Source organism: Channa argus, chromosome 1, assembly GCF_033026475.1.
Source record: "Channa argus isolate prfri chromosome 1, Channa argus male v1.0, whole genome shotgun sequence".
NCBI lineage: Eukaryota > Metazoa > Chordata > Actinopteri > Anabantiformes > Channidae > Channa > Channa argus.
The window spans coordinates 39,130,397-39,147,619 of NC_090197.1; the positions used below are offsets into that span (position 1 = coordinate 39,130,397).

The 17,223-nt window shown below is 41.9% G+C and overlaps 1 protein-coding gene across 9 annotated transcripts in view; it reads right to left on the minus strand.

Moving 5' to 3' along the window:
- LOC137134310 (zinc finger MIZ domain-containing protein 1-like) overlaps positions 1-17,223 on the minus strand; it is a 91,138-nt gene that overhangs the window by 64,339 nt on the left and 9,576 nt on the right. For 8 of the 9 annotated variants that reach the window (XR_010915423.1, XM_067519057.1, XM_067519021.1 and 5 more), the window contains exon 2: positions 5,973-6,087. The exons of the other annotated variant lie outside the window; for it this stretch is intronic. The gene's annotated coding sequence lies outside the window, so the exon portion shown is untranslated. The remainder of the gene's footprint in view (positions 1-5,972; positions 6,088-17,223) is intronic. 9 annotated transcript variants of the gene reach the window in all.

Consider the following 17,223-nt stretch of genomic DNA (forward strand, 5'->3'; position numbering starts at 1 on the left):
GTTAAAGGCAATTGCTTTCATATTTGTACATGCTAGGTTACACATATTCCACATCAAACAAAAACACAAGGTCGATTTCAAGTAACTGGCTTCACTGAGCTATGTTGTGATGAGGTGGCACACTACAACTCATTATCTATACAGTGCAATGGCAGCAGATGTATTTATTGCCAAATATGAATTAGCTGGAAAATGTGAAAAAGACAAAACAATCCATTACATTTAAAACACGGGAAATGGGGATGTGTTAAATGTTTATCATTTCATGCAACTAATTGATTTCCCAGTTCGTTTAACACCAGAAAGGTGGACTTTTGACCAACAACTGCATGGGATACTGTCTTACAGAGGAAAGCAAATTCAAGATGTACTGACAGAGAAGAGGAGCTTTTAAGACAGCTGCTTGAGTTTCTTTCTATCTCTCTCACCAACACACCACACTCCATTCCCTCTCTCCTTTTTAGCCAGTGACAGCAGGCACCCAGTGATGACATGAGGAGTGTCTCTGGCAGCCAGTAAGGCAGCACTAAACAGACAGAAATATCTGCTCTGACAGACGGACAGGCCATCACCCACCACGACATGCATGCAGCTGTCACTGAGCTTGCCGTTCCTCTCCCCAGCTCTCTGGTTTGATTTTTACTTCATTCAATTCTCCCTCTCTTTCCACTCCAAGCAACATTTTCCTCATTGTTCCTTTCTTTCAGCTATCATATACTACTCTGAAAAGCTACACCTACATTCGGGTCTTTGTGCTTAGCTCTGTTTGGCTCTCAGCCAGAAAGGAAGGTAGAGGGAGGAGGTGGAGGAAGGAGGTTCAGCTTTCATGAGGCCAACAGTTGAGCACACAGCCATCCTCCACTTGATCAGCATTGACCTGCATGGGTCTAGCTCTTTGTTCCTCTCATTCTTTTGTTCTTTCTTTCACTTTCACACAAGAATCTGTCACCCCTCTCTCTCTCTCTCTCTCTCTCTCTCTCTCTCTCTCTCTGCCTGTTTGGCTCTCTCTTTCTTAGCCACAGCCGTTCTCAATTAGGAGGGTCAGGGAGAGGAGCAAGGAATAATTCAGACTCTGGTATCTGGAGCTGGAAGGACCCAAAGATCAGCAGCAATAAGAAACCACTTCGATAATGTCGTATGCCAAAACTGGGTTATTATTGCATGTGTTTGTTTGTGTTTGCATGTTGCATAAGTTAGCTTCGTGTCAAGAGGTTGTCAGTGACCTCTGACTTCCATATTTAGACAGATATTAGAGAACTCTTAATATTGTTCTGGCACAGAGCTGTCCTCTTCCCCGCTTGACTGCAGTTCAACTGGAAGATTTTGGCTTTGAAACAGGACAATCACTGACACACTAATGTGCAGGTAGGCACCCGCATACACCAAATCTTCGCCCCATGTAGAGAGCTAGTTTAATTGCTTTGTTTCAGTGGTCCCCTCTGAATGCAAGAGAAGCTGGGGGCTGCAGTTTACAAGACACATCTGCAGGTGTTGCATTTCAAACTGAGAAACTCAAGCTGCGAGAAAGAACACATACACTAACACAGGCACACAGAGAAATATACAGACAGATTGTCTCCTCGTTTCCTCTCTCGTGCACGCATAGCCGGTGTCTATGAGAGAGGAAAGAAAAAGAAAATGGAAATTTCTTAACATCTGTATATCTTTCAATAAAAGCCGACTGTTATGTGACCAAACGCAAAATATATGACAAGACAAAGGTGCAGTATCTTGAGCACAAACCTGTCCAATGCAGAGAAAGAACCTGCTTATCAATGGAGCTCCTGCAAGACACCATACATCTGACAGAGCCATAAATACCACAACTGTGGTTTAGGGTCATGTAGGCTTTAGATAACCTCTCCAAGGTTGGTGCACTTTGTGAAAAACTACTTTACTTTGTTCCCATACAGCCACTGGTATACACTATCCTTAGAAAAAAGCTCATTTAAAACAATTTTCACCCTTTTATATCAAAACCTTTCAGAGCAGTGTCTTTATGAGAATCAAATCTATTTGTTATATCTTAGAGTCGAGTAGTTTGGAGGATCTTGGGTAGCATGTCTCCTAATTCACCAAAAGAAAGAGCAATCAGCTAAGCTTCAGATGGCATCCGACAGACGACAGATTCAATCTCCTTTTCTCCAAGCAGCTCTATTGTAATGTTCCCTCACGCTGGCGTGTATGCCGCACAGCATTCTGATAAGCCATGCAAATAGGCCACAGATGGACAAGTATGTATCTAATTGAGAAACATATGTGTCACACTTTTAAAAATAATAATTCCTACATCGCCCTGTGATTTTTGTTCTCATCCTATTTCTGTCATCTTCGTTCATTCACGAGGAGTTTCGTGTGACTGGGATGCTGGCATGTTGCCACGCCATTTGTGAAATTATTCAAATGAGGACACCATGTTTCTTTTGTTTACTGCCTTGAATGGTGACAGAAACAAGGTTGGAGTGTTCATGAACGCTATTTCTCACTCTCGCGCTACAACTACCGCCCCCTCCTCTCTCCCTCTCTCTGTGAATCCTGTCGTGGCATTGGAGGAACGTCCCAAGCATTATGAGAAGCCATTAATGAGTGTGTGGCGTGGCATGTTGTGATGCGCGGCATATTACAGCCATTCATCAGAGACGGGAGACACTTGACAGGCGGACAGCCAACAGGTTGTGTAATCATATAACACAGCCATGTCAGGCCTGCCACGGCTCCGTGTCCCATTCAGGCCTCTAATGTTGTTTTCCTCTGGGTAATTGACGACGGCAGACAGAGAGATCCAGTGATGGATAACATCACGGATCGACCGCCTTAGAAACATGGCGGCCAGCCGGAAGATGTTATTTTAGATTACATCAGCATTTGAAGACTTTTAAAGGAAAAGGATTAGTACATTGGGGTCTTTTTTGCTATCGGGTATAATCAACTGTAATTATCTTAAGGAGTCCAGAGTAACCTAGTTGTCACATGATCAGATAAACTATAAACAGCGAGATTATCAAAACGATGCACCAAAAACATTTGTAAAATCTCATTGAACAGGAACCAGGAATTAAATTAAATTAAAAAAAATGTAAATTCGTGTTTTCAACCTTTTCAGGACTTTTTTTTTTTTACTTCCAAATATATGTTTGGCTAGTCTGTGGGTTTATTTAAAACCTCTTTTTGAATTATACCACTCCTGTTTCCTGCCCCATCTGAATTCTATTTAGCAATGTTCCTTCAGCTCTTCCTACTCATTTTTACACAGTCTTACCACTATTAGAGAAAATATGTCTGAACTGTAGAAATAAGAACCAAGCTGTATAAAACCAGACTTTCCCAACAAACAAACAAAGTCAGTACGCACCTTGATGTATTCTGTTTGTAAACCAAATTTATTTAAGTATACTACCTTTAAGTATACTACAGATTTAACGACTTATAATTGTGTAAATGGAAAAAAGTCAATAAAAGAAAGCCATTATAAGACATTAATCTAAGATATTGCATTAATTACATACATCACAACATGACAAAGTAAAAGTGCTGCTCTGGTAATTATACTGTGCTACTAATATTGCAACTCCTCTGCACAACACAACTTTCAGGTGTATCAGAGAAGTGGAGGTGGCCCTGAGGCAGTGTTACACGTTGTTAAGGATAGCAAGTATCCTCACACAACCTGTTCTGCTCTGTCCCTAAGCTGGAAAAGAGAAGACAATGTTCTCTCTCATCCTCCCACTCTCACCACTTTATACCTCTGCTTGTTTGTGAGATGTGTCTTGCAGCACACAATCCAAAAAAGCCAGCTTGTGTATGTGAAAAAAATAAGCTGTAAGATGATAACCACAATGAATATCACCAGCAACTATAAAAGAATACACGTTCTTGTCTTTTAGATATCATTAAAAGCTGCAGCACATGGTGTTAAATCTCCTTCAGAGTGCAAAAGAGGCTTGATTATTCACTCACTGAATGCTCACCTTTTCTCTTGACAAAAATATTGTTTCTACACAGATGACAGACAAGAAACTAACAGGTTTTTATGTTCACTGTCTTTCTGTGCATCACACACTGAACATCATGAACACATTTACCTCAGAAAAACTTTGAACCTGAAAACTCTGAAGGAGAAAAAAAAAGAACAAATACCAAGATGGTCCAGGACACGAAATGGGAGGAAAGGAAGAAAAAAAAAAGAAAAACAAGGCTGGGAAGGAGATGCTCATTCCTTTGCTGTGAGCTAATCCCTAGGATCCTTTGCTTGATCTAGGAATGCCACGTGGCACCAAAGCGCAGACAACACACCGAAAAAGCCTGCACATCCACAAATTTGAAAATCTCACCTGTATAAGGTGATTGCAGAATTTGAGTAACAAGAGAGTGGGTTAAGGGCAGCATGAAGCACCTGAGTGTATCTGCGCAGGGTTGGTGTTTTTGTGGAGCTAAAGCAGCTACGTGCGTAGGCTCTGTATTGAAGCCATGAACATTTGATGCAGAACTATAAATTTCACCTTTAGTATGGACACAGCACACTGAAAGAATCGATCCAACCATTGCACAGTTATACTGTATCAACTTCATCGCCTCACAATGACCACAGTGTTCAGTGTCAACACTGACACACTATGTGGCACTAGCATTAAAAATGCATCCAATCGAAGCTGCAGGGGAAAAATACTCTTGTGTAAACGGCAACAGTGTGTAACATGTTTGCAGCAATGATACGTTTTTTAAATAATTTAACCAAGGGAGCTCTACATTAGTCATCCTGGCTGGCTGGCCAAATTCAGCCTCAATTGCACAGTTGTTTGATCAACTATTGGTGCGCTGTGTATGTATTAATTTGAGAGCAGGGGAAAAAAAACACAACAGATTTGAGCCCATGGATACTAGGTGAGCTAAATACAGTATGATAGCAGAAAGAAAAAGTCGTCTTCCTATACTTTTATGTATCTGCAGTCATGTGCTGTCACATTCTGCAGCTCTTCTATAAACTCGCAGTGTCTCTTTCTTTCACTGTGCATTACTTGTCACTGTGCAGCTGGTCCACAAGAGGGTATTTGTGTATGTGTGTTAAACCCATCGCTTTCTGTGCTCTGACGTCCATGTGCTAATCGCTTTGGCTGATCCCTGCAAGTCGCACATACAGTATCTGTGTCTGTCTGCCCGCATATATGTGCACATGTGTGTGTTTGTGTGCAAGGCAGATGTTCCCTGAGCACTGCTCAGTGTTCGCACACACTGTACTAAGAAAGATTAACTAGCACTTCATTTATTTATTTGCCCCCAACCCCCAATCCTCCTTTCCTAATCCATGGTAGTAAAGAATACAAGAGGTAAGGCAAAAGGAAACTGTATTGTAGGTAGGTGGCAGAATTTTGTGCCAACCTAGACCTTTTCTGGCTCAAGGCCACGAAAGAATTACTGAACATGCCCTGCACTGTTTTGTTTGGATAATGCACTGCTGATATTCATTTTAATGCCAAATTGCTTTTTATAGCACCTTGAACTAATAATACATATTGAAAAGCCAGAATTAGCTAATTTAGGTTTGAAATTATATTTTAAAACAACGAAGTAATGCACTTAAGTCAAGAAATGTACAAAGTCAGTAGGCTAAACTCGCATTTATGTTCTGTCTGTATGCTAAAAAAAAAAAGGTGAGCTTTTTGGAAAGAAGCGCCTCTGCAATCACGACATCATGGTTTTGTTCTGCTTTCCCAGTATTGACACTGGCCCTAGGCTTCTCGGCGGAGACTGGCTGGGTTTTTCACACAGAGCCAAACAGGATCCTGCAAGGCTCCTCATAAACAGCAGCTGCAGACTACTCAGTTCCCAGCTCCTCCCCGGCCGCCAGCTCAGGAGGGTCCAATCAAAACCAGGCACATTACTCCCTCACTTCGCCTTTGCATGCCAAGTCTGCTTCATGTCAGGAAAAAAAACCCATGATGGAACCAGATAGTTCAAAAGAAGAATCTGTTTACCTGTGTGAACTTTGACCTTGGTGGTACTGCCGCTGTGGTCACCTCCCCCTCCCCCTCCCTATCCTTCATGTATTCCTCAGGAACGTCCCTTGCTGACCCCTCTTTAAACAGTGATCTGAGAGAAAGGAAGACAAAAGAAAAGTTTGTTAAGTTTCCTTTAATGGAATGCCAGGGAGAAGCTGGTTCAGCCAGAGGACAAATGTATCACAGGGAAATACACCACAGTGTTGAAAAATGTATGCAGGAAGCCATGTGGGAGTTTGCTATACTGCCCCTTTTACTCTACCTCCTAACCCTGCTGGAGAGCCAATGAACCAGTCAACAACTGCACCACCCATCACACTGCTGTGCCTGTACTGCAGTCTTGTATATCCCCCCCACCCCACACACTCGACCCCGCCCCCCACTGCACAGGAACAATGTCCTTCCTAAAGGTTATCAGCAGCCAGGCGCTTGGTCAGCCCTCATCCTGAGTCCATTACACACAGAGCAGTGAGATTCACTGCTTTAATGCACCTCTCGTAGTTTCTTCTCACAGCTTTGCCGCACACTTTACAGGCTGATACAAATTCAGTTGGACCTGAATACACACACACAGAGATGCACACACACACACTAAAAAATGTATTAAGACTGTTCACAATGTATGAGAACTTCTAGTCATCTGAAATGCACATTGATGCAATTGGTGTTTTGATTAAGATCATCAACTGATTTATTTAGAACATCATCAAGGCACAATATCTGTTACCCACCCAGCACCAGAGTGGCTCTAGAGCCAATTTCTCACACACACACACACACACACACACACGTATATATATATATATATATATATATATATATATATATACATTTTGGCCAACTGGAAACATGTTTCCTTACAAAAAGCTATATATAAGTAGAAGAATACTAGAAAAAGTTCAATATATAGGTGAATTGTTTTAGCACATGTTTGGCTGTCTCCAGGCTAAATCTAAAACATCTCCCACTAATATTAACACAACAAAACATGAATGCTTTTAACAGGAGAAGTGTATGGACAGGTTGGGGCTCCCTGTACATCTTAACACCTGCTTGTTCATTAATTTATTCCACAAGAAGTGAGCACACCGACAAACCAACTGTGGGAAGAGCTGGCTGATTTTGAACTTAGGCCAAAAAGAATAGGACAGGGTGGAGGGGAAACCCATAAATACACAGGGAGGCAAGCAGGTGTCGCAGACAAATGTGATTTACAGGGTCTACATCCCATCCAGTGCTGACAGGTAAGCCTATTAGGTTGATATTACCCAGCTATAACACGCACCAATGGGCCCTTTTAAAATGTGTGCGCAGCAAGTGTATAAAGGTGATAGGTTTAAAAGAAATATTATATCACATTGTTAAGTTAGCTATACATTAAGATCTGAAATTCAATACTGACATCTTTACTGAGATGACTTTCTATTGGTGTCACTACTTCCACTGCATACTTTTTCAAGGTGACATGATTTAGCAACCACAAGAGACAAACAGTATGTTTAGTTTCTTTAGGGTTTGTAAAAAAGTGTTTTTTATTACAGCAGAGGCTAGATTGGATTTCAGTTTAAGAGCAATACTGGGCAAATGTTTTTCCTCATACTCTGAAATGAAATCAGGCTTCAAAGCCAAAGAGTGCGAGGAAGAGCTAAATACTGAGAAGGCAGTGCATTTCTGCATATTGGAAACTGTCGGGGAGCAATCACTGAAGAATGCAAACGTTTATGAGAAACTAAATGCACTAGAACGTCGAGCGGAGATCTGCAATCGAGTTTCACTTGTAATACTGCATGAGAGACACAAGACTACAGGAAAATTGCTACCACTTGAGCAGCACACTACAGATGGTGTTGAGAGCAACACAGCACAAAGCAATGTGTTCCTTAATAATGTGGTGAATATTGCAGTGAAAAGCTAAGTGCTTCGTGCTAGCTTCTGCAGACTCCAGCTTTTTTTTTCCCTGTCAGAAGTGTGAACTCTTTCATCCTAGTTATAAGAGGCTGCGGTAAAATCCTCAAAGAAAGTAATCGTGTTAAATGAGGTTTGTGTCTGTATCCATGACTTCTGAATGTGTGTGTGTGTGTGTGTGATCTGTAGGAGATGTAAGTGCCAGAGATACAAAAAAGTCCTGTCACTTTTGAATTAAAACTCTGTGTCAACTCTCCACATGAGCCAATCATCTCCCCGTTTCACAAATGTGCTTGGTATTCCTTTCTTAACACTTGGTGATGGTTATCTGATTATGTAGCTGTTTAGTGATGGAGATAAAACAATTTTCTAAGCAAACTCTTTAAAGTGATTCAAATGCTGAAGATGACAAAGCCCAAGTTTGCTTGTTAAAAGCCTTTAATACCACAACGTTTACTTAAGTTTCCTGGGGGGGAATCCTACTCTCAAGGGGCTGCTCAGCTCATACATGTGTGTACATACTCACATATATAGACACAGACACACACAAACCTTATCATCCAAGGCTGAGGAAGCAGGAGGGCTATAAAAGCCAACCTCATCTCCTTAAAACAGGCAGGGCTGTCCCTGGGCATCTTAACACAACTCATCAACTGTTAAACCAGAGAGAGGCAGAGCAGTAAAAATCAATGCCCCCCAACACGTCAAACAGCAGTCAATGATGTTAGGTGGAAGAAGAAAGGGCGAAAATTTGCAGTACCTTGGAGAGTTAAGGAAAAGGAGACGGAGGGAGGGAGGGGAGGAAGAAGAAGGCCCATGTTAAGCTCAAAGTGGTAGGCTAATATATGTAATTGATTACCTCTATGCAAATAGAAGAACTCTAAAAACTAGAGAATGCAATTTAAAGCAGCAGAGTCTCTGAAATCGATTGGCGGTCTGAGCGAGAGAACCCATTTCCCTCTAGCCAAGATAAAACACTTTACTATGAGCTGTCAGATACTTATCAAGAGGAAATTAGCAGAGGAATACCATTTTCCCAAAACAAACAGGTCAAGTGTTTCTCCTCTTTGAGTGGTCTTTCCCTTTCCTTACTCTCTGCCACTCTGATATCATCTGTTATTTCCTCCCGTTTAAATGCCACCAGTGAGGAGTCAGGGGGTGCGTTACATTCAAGCAGATCATTTGTAATAAAAAACCCATGCAGGCAGGCCCAGTGTGTCGGCAGGGGCAGGCTGTTGTTTGAAACAGAGAAGATGAGGTCTCCGGCTCGCCTCAGCTCCTGGGAGCAACCAGAGCCTGCCAGCACCCGCACGCACACACTGACGCAAGTCGGTCCTGAATCTCAGAGCCAAATCTCACCAAAACAATATTTGCGTTATTGGCCTGCAGTCTGTGTTCCTGGCTGAAAAGAGAGAGGGAAAACAAAACAAAACAAAAAAAGAAAGAAAACACCCATAGAACGGAGCATAAAGAGATGTCGAGCAGCCCACACAACACAGCCGTGTTGGAGGGAGAAGAGGGCAGCTCGGCGTCAACATCAACACCAGTTCTGCAGTCATCGCTCAGCAGGTAATTATGATAACAATGTGTTCCCTAGGCAGCCTCTCTCTGATTTAGTTTCTAAGCACTTACCCTTCCTAAAATCTCCTCCCGATAACATCTGATATGATTACAAAGTCAAGATTCTTTTCAAGGAGCGCCCACTTACTGTATGTGCCTCTAATTTGGTGTATAGTAACTCTCCCTCTTGTGACTACACAGTGATGCTTCTTATCATATGCTTGTGTATGCTTAGTTAAGATGTCGTACCATTCAGATTTTCATAACATTTTGGAAAATACCATGACATAAATGAACCTCACCTACCAACACCATCTGTTATCGAGCGCTCCACTGCCTGCTATTACCTTCGATTGTAAACACAGCCTTGCCACACGGGAAAATACATCATTTCATTGTGTCTGTTATCATCCAGTCTGAACAGTGGGAGTCTGGCCCCGAATGGAGTCAGCAGAGTTGACCCTGTGATTACCTCTGCGGTGCGGCATTTTCCTTGGCTGTCATCACAGCCGACCCCTTAAACAGCCAGCATTGCTCTGCAATGGGGCTAGGCTGTTGACATACTGAAGACATTTAAGATAATCCCAGCGATGTCTCTGTGTTTTCCGAGATTACATCTTCAAAGGGGAAACGCGGCCGGCAGCCTCTACTTGAAAGGGAGAGAGATGCGGAGGGCTCTTGTTCTGAAGGAGGGGGTGGAATAGCTCAAGAATGCAATCATGGTTTTAGAGTGGAAGAAGGCCTGTCCTGGCTAGCTAAGCTGGCAGGAGGGTGAGAGGATAGTGAGGCACAGGTGGTAGAGACCAATTAGACCTGAAAGAGAAAACACACCTGTTGGATGGGATAAAATAAGGGGGGGTAAAGACAGACTCTTACCCACATGACCTGACCTGGCCCTGCCTTTTATAACAGTTTGTATGATGTCACGACACGATAACATGGTATAGTTTGGAAGGTGAAATCTACACAAACTATAGCTGCTGAGTGATATTACCCTGGAGTGTTATTTCTTTGTGGATGCACCTTCTTTTGTAATTGCTGTTTTAGTCACACTAGACTGTTCGCCACAGAAAACAGATTCAGAAAACAGACCAAAATGTGACCCATCCTGACTATTTAGGACTTAGGAACTTCCTGCTCCCTGGGCACTGTACTGTGTGTGCTGTAACTCAACTGATCATAAGTGAACTCCTGCGTAGCCTCCAGCCAGCTCTCTCCCACAGTGTGCTCTACATACTGCATCATCACAAAGCATTTTTAGATACATCTGTACAGACCTCTGTGCCTTGGCTACTTTATATCTCCCAGGATAAGCTAGGAATTGGAGATGCTAAATGAAATGTGTCACACTCAAATTGCTTAGGAAATATTAGATAAACGCAAGAAATTATGACTCATATCTGCAACGAATGTCAGCAGTTACGTCCTCAATGGCTGTGAGCACCTCTTACTGACTCATGGATGTGGTTGCTAACGTGGCTCTGACGGACACAGAAATCGCTCACCAGTATCCTTTCCACATGCTGACCAGCAATGAGATAAGATTGATACTAAGCATAGGACAAAAATAGTCTGATATAGTACTGTGAAGAAAAGTTTGAGTAACTATAATCACCACAATTTCTGCTACAGCAAATTACATGAGAAAACGAAGACTTGAGAATTCTTTCTTTGCTGCCCAGGCCTCCTTCTCAGCTGGCTTTGTGACATCATCAGTGAGTCAGCAACCACAAAAGAGATCAAAAAGCACAGAGTGAGGTCTGTCTATTATCAGCTGCACATACTGTATGCCATGAGAAGGCACTAACACCCAGACAAAGAGGCACAAGTCACAAAACCACCAGAAGGCTATTTCTGAGCAACAGAAAAGGAGGAGACAGAGGAAAACAAATCTGTCATCAGCAGGAGGCTGGGACTGAGTAGACCAATCAGTTGAATCAAAATTGAGTCTCACAGAAAGAGACTTGTTTTAGAATGAGTGGCAATAAACAGCGATGGAAGTGCAGACAGACAAAGCAACAGCATTCGGTACAGTATGGTTCCTCTGCTCAAGCTCTGCGGTGGGCCCCTCCTCCGTCCCTCCAGCCTCACTGGCCACGGTTGAAAAATTAATGCAGCAAACTGACAACACTTAGGGCCTCCCTCTCTCCCTCTCACCCCTCCCTATGTAGCAAACAGGATCAATTACCAAAGCAGGGCTCCACTCAGGAGCGCTAAAGAAACAAGAGGCACTTTCCATCACAGCTGTGCGCACACGTGTGTGTGTGTGTGTTGTGTGAGGTTCAGGCAGGCTTATGATGAGCAGAAAGAGGAGGAGGAGGTGGTAATAGTCTGTTTGCTTCTCTCTAATGACAGCAGCAGAGTGGATTAGTGAGCCTCCTAACCCATCAGCATCACTCCTCCCAGTAAGTGACAGAGCATGTAAATAACCAGTTATGGCCACTAGAAGGAGGAAAGAAAAGAACAGAGACAAGGAGACTAATAAACTGAGAAAGTCTTGTGTTATGTGAGCATTTCGTCTCTGCACCTTCATTTCTATGCAGAAGGAGATTTCAAGGAGTTCAATTTCTACAACATCAGCCAAGTAATTCAAATGCAGCACATCTGACTGGAGAGGATAACATAAAGAAAGGCATCAGCAGAAATGGCAGCAGGCAGTAATCCCCCAGCCAGGCCACTTGTGTTTGCCACGCATGCAGGCAGCACTGTCATTGGTAGCACCCATATAGGCCTTATCAGTGGCAGCCATAGGACTCTTCTAATAACCCTGCTGACGCTCTGCGGTGCAAGGACAGACAGGGAGATGGACATACAGACAGGCAGTTTCCACTTTCCAGTTAAAGAAAGAGCTTGAGCACCAGGTATCAGGCTTGTCTCTGAATGTGTGCATGCAGGGACTCGTGAGTGCATTTACTCATTTCTCTCACACTGTCATGTGAAATGTTCTCACAGCTTCATACATGCTGTCACTTTCATCTAAATGTGCTCCACTGTTGACTGATCCACCTATTAACCTCCCCAACACACGCAAACACACACACACATATTGAATTTATGACAGCATTGTCTAAACCCAAGCGCACTGGCACTAAAGCCCTATTAGGAGCATATCTGACTCCAGTATCATTATCACCATTCAAAAGGTCAAGCACAGTGCTTCCAGCCTCCTCTTTGTGATTTATGCCTTTGTGCTATTACCTCTGTTCAGAGTAATCTCCATCTGTAAATCTAATCACACTGCCTCACTGTCGCAGCTCCTGGTCCTCTCAGGACAGAAGTCCTGGCCAACGGGAAACAGCTTATGTAAATACAGCACTGTTGACATTAGATGGGCAACACACACTGCCTCTCTGCTATGATGTGACAAACCGATCAGAGCACAGATAAGAACAGCTATTACTTTATTGTTGTTTCTTTTCATTTACCGTCACTTTCGTTGCTATCTTTACAGCGTCCCACCTTGAAATAAGTTTTATATCTTATTGTATATAATTTCTTCTTAGCTCATCTTAAGAGGCTGGGTTTGTTGTTACTGAATGGAACAAAAGCTTGCAAAACCAGTGCTGTAGGGCTCCATCTGTAGTCAATGAATAACTCGCATATTGACACCAGTAAATGAGGGTGACGCAAAAACAGAGCGTCAAACAGAAGCACTTCTAGGCGTTCTCTGCGTGTGTGTGTATGTGTGTGTGTGTGTGTATGAGCCAGTAATTATTACCTTCAGAAAAGCTCCACAGACACTACAAGTCTCATGAAAACATCTACACATATGCCTTGAAGCAGCCTTGAAGCATGTTTGAGCAGAGTGGCCAAATGCTCCACTCAGTGGCTGCCACATGAAAGTATAAAGACTTAACCAGGTCTCCTGCATGGAAGTACAGTGGTGCTTTTTGAGAGAATTCCCTCTGCAAGGACTGATGAGAACCTTGGCAATGACACGGAGAAGCCTGCAGGCCTGTCAGCTCCAGTCTCCATGCAGCTCAAATCAGCACTCAGCACTGCAGAACCTCTACTGCTGCGCATTCATACACTTGCTGACACGAACTTCCAGCATCACTTCAAACGTCCACTCAGTTCCTTAACATCATACTCAACATGTGGTGTCTGTGTGTGTGTGTGTGTGTATGAGATTCTTAGCATAAATGCAGATAGAGTCATAGCGGGTATTAAATTTGAGACTGTGTGGCACACAACCATCACAAGATAAAGCCCAGATATGTAGGAGAACACCAATATTTTATCAGTTAATTTAAAGGCTGGAGGGAAGACGAAATGTTAAATGTTAAATTCAGTTTGTATGGAACTAAATACTTAATCAAGTTTGTTAATAATATGTTCACAAAGGCAGCTATAGACATACATACACCTGTGATAATCACACTTTCCTTTGACAAGAGCTTGGACCACAAGAAACAGATCCTAACTGTTGCGAATGTTTGAAAGCATTGCCTTTAAAATGTACAGCATTCGAGGCCTGGATGATAAGAGTTTTAAGAAATCAATACAAAGCCCTTTTTTGACAGACACTATCAACTCAACATTTCTAGATGGTGACTGATATTTTATGTGCCACCAAATTGCAAGGAGAGCTTTTAATAATTGATGGTGCTGGAGCAGGGAGATTTTTAACTGCTCTCCTCTTGTTATCAATCATTAATGGAGTTTCCATCAAAAACACTTCAACCCCTCAAGTATCAAATCTCTCTTGAAGGTGGAGGGCCCACATTCAAACATCCCACTTAATCAAAGGGCACACAATATGCTCTCTCTTTCTCTCATTTTTGCTTGTGCAAATTAGGATAATAACGGCACAAATTGCAAAATTGTTCACAGCGTAAGTGTAAAAGTAGGCACTTTAGCTAAGGTCTTCTTGTGAGTGATGAGGGTTAATAGGAAAATTCTAAATCTTTAAATCACAGTGGGAAAACAGCCTGCCAGGCAGTAAGCATTTCTACTTTCTTTGTGCATGCAGAGCCATTTAAACCTTTATATATCTATAATGCATACCCGCGTGTCGGCTCTGGTTTGTAAAGCTGAGAGGCCTGCCTGGCCAAAGTCATACAGGACATGATGTGCCTCAGTGTTTTAAAGGGTAGAGCTGTAACACTGCTGCTACCCTTTAAAACAATAAGAGGGTGACACGCAGCACTGAATGCACACATAAAGATGCACAACACACACACATACACTATAAAGGGTAAGCCCAGATCCTTCAATCTCAGAGTCCATCTGGGGTTACATTGTGTTAAACGTACTTTTATCACTGCAGCATTTCACCAACAATCTATAGCCCCAAGACAGCGCATGCACATCATATACTAGCGTATAAAAGCACAGCAGTTAAGTGATAGCAGAAATGACATATTATTCCTAATTACCCATCAAGGTGGTTTTTGACAGTGCTCTTTGTGCCAGTGATCTGTGTCATGGCACAGTGCCATCAGCGTGTCGGTTCTGTTTGATTTGTAGCCAAGTAACGGGTGGTGTACCATCAAAGCTGCAGTTGCACTCACTTTCACTTTATCCCCCGCCCCCCTTCCCATCTACCCTCCTCACTACCCCTCACCACCAACACTTTTTCACACACTGTCCTGTTTCAATGACTCGACCTTGCCTGTCATCAGTATAAAACACCTTCACCTTTTTCCAGGCTCTATAAACGGCACACAGAGAGGACATTACGTGGTTTCTGCTGGAGGAGCCTCTAATTTAAAGAGTTCAGGTGCAAAAGTGAGGCAACGGGCATCTGGATTTAGGACACAAGACTCATGGGCAATATATAGTGTTGAAATCATCAGTTACATAATGGAATGACAGAAAATGTTTGGACAATGACAATAAAAGTATTTTATCAAGCAAGAACACTAAAAGCCTACAGCCAAGCTAGAAGCTCTGTGCTGTTAGTGTCTTAGGTTAACATACTAACATTAGCAAATTAGCATACAACACACAGTACAAATAAGACTTATGGGAATGTCATTAGTATTACAATTTATCTTGAAAGAGACATGGATGAATATAAACTATACTGGCAAACCATCCAATTAAAACATTTCATCTTTAAACCATAAGTCTCTTTTAAATATATTTTTTAATTGATTGATTTTTTATTGGATTGATCAAAAATCAAGACATTAACTGTAAAATAAAATTGCCAGTTGGCAGCTTCTGGAGATGTGCAGTAATTGTTGTGATGACACTCTGACCGCGCAAAATGAGGTATAGAAAGTTGAATGTTACTGAACACTGACGCTAACCTATGCAAGAATGATTTATACAACATAAGCATAATGTGAGCTGTGGCTTTGGTTCTGTAAGTTAACAGAATTAATGCACAGATCCAGGCAGCTTATATTTGCCTAGTGAATTTTATCTGAAATTTGCAGCATAGCTAGTTTTTTAAAATGTTTTTAAAGTGTCCATTGTCTACAAGTCTGTTTAAATGAGCTGCACTAATTTTAAACCAATGCCAGCAGTAGCTGGTCTAAGCCATAACAGTATATAGCATACTACACACCCTGCCTTCTCATTTGTAAACATGTATTTTCCAGTTCACTGTTATCTGCAATTTAAAAACATTGGCATTCAGATCATTGGCTTAGGTTCTAGCCTATAAAGTATCACAGATCAATTATCTTCAAAAAGATAACAGCTGTGACCACCATTTATCTAATCCCAGGCTGATTTCCATAATTTCCAAGAGATGTATACAAAGTAAACAAGATATTGGGATATTAGGGTTGAAAGGGGACAGGCATCATAAAGAGCACTAATTTGCTTGTCACACATGCTAGCCATTTCCTTTGTGACTCACATGAGATGAGCCGAATGAACACAGCTTTAGATTGAGTGACTCAGGAGTTTTGGAAAGCTGCTGGTTCTCGTGGTGTTGAGTTAATCAAGTGGGTCTTAAAGAGTCAAATCAGTGGTTTTTCACACCTCTGAATCACTGCTCTTATCTTCGATTGAACTAATTAGAAAAGAGGAAGTCAGAGTTTTATCTTCTGTGACTGTTTTTGTCAGCCTCCACTACCATAGCCATAATCACAAACATGAAGTTGGGCACAAAAATGGCAAGAAATATTGGGATTGAGATTTAAGACATCACTATGTGAGTTAAAGCAAAGTTTACACTTGACACCTTCTGCTTACTCATTCATACATGTCTAGCATTGGGGAACTGAAATCAAATCCTACACTGTGCACTGTGCCTTCAGATTTGAGGCAACGTAACTCCTTGCTCTTGCCAACAAAAAACAATATAAAACAGACTCAATGCATGAAAATTAGATGGTAGTTCAGTCTGATGATCAACAGACAGGATTTGGTTTCCATGGAATTAAATGTATAGATAATGAACCTTATTGGAGGGTTTTTAAGTAGGAGCTGACAGCCAAAAGCTACAAAAGCTGTGCTTTTGTGGTGTTGTCCGAAAAATAAAATCAGAATGGCAAGTGAGCAAACATGGATGTGAAAAGGATCATGTTTTTTCTTGCTTTAAAGGTTGTTCTCAAATGTGTGATGTTGTAGCGACTTCAAATGTGCCAGCAGGAGGTGTTTTTATTCTCTGCTGTCATCTGCGTCACTGAAGTCAAATACAATAACTTAAGGGCGACTAAATTCTCTACTGTATGTACTGTGATGGATTAGCTGTCTGAATCAGGCTTCTCTGTAAGTTGAGTTTCATAATTTGTGAAATGAACAAAGACAAACGGCAGCCTAAGTGGTAAGAAATCAATCTAAAAATGTGGCTAAAGCTGTA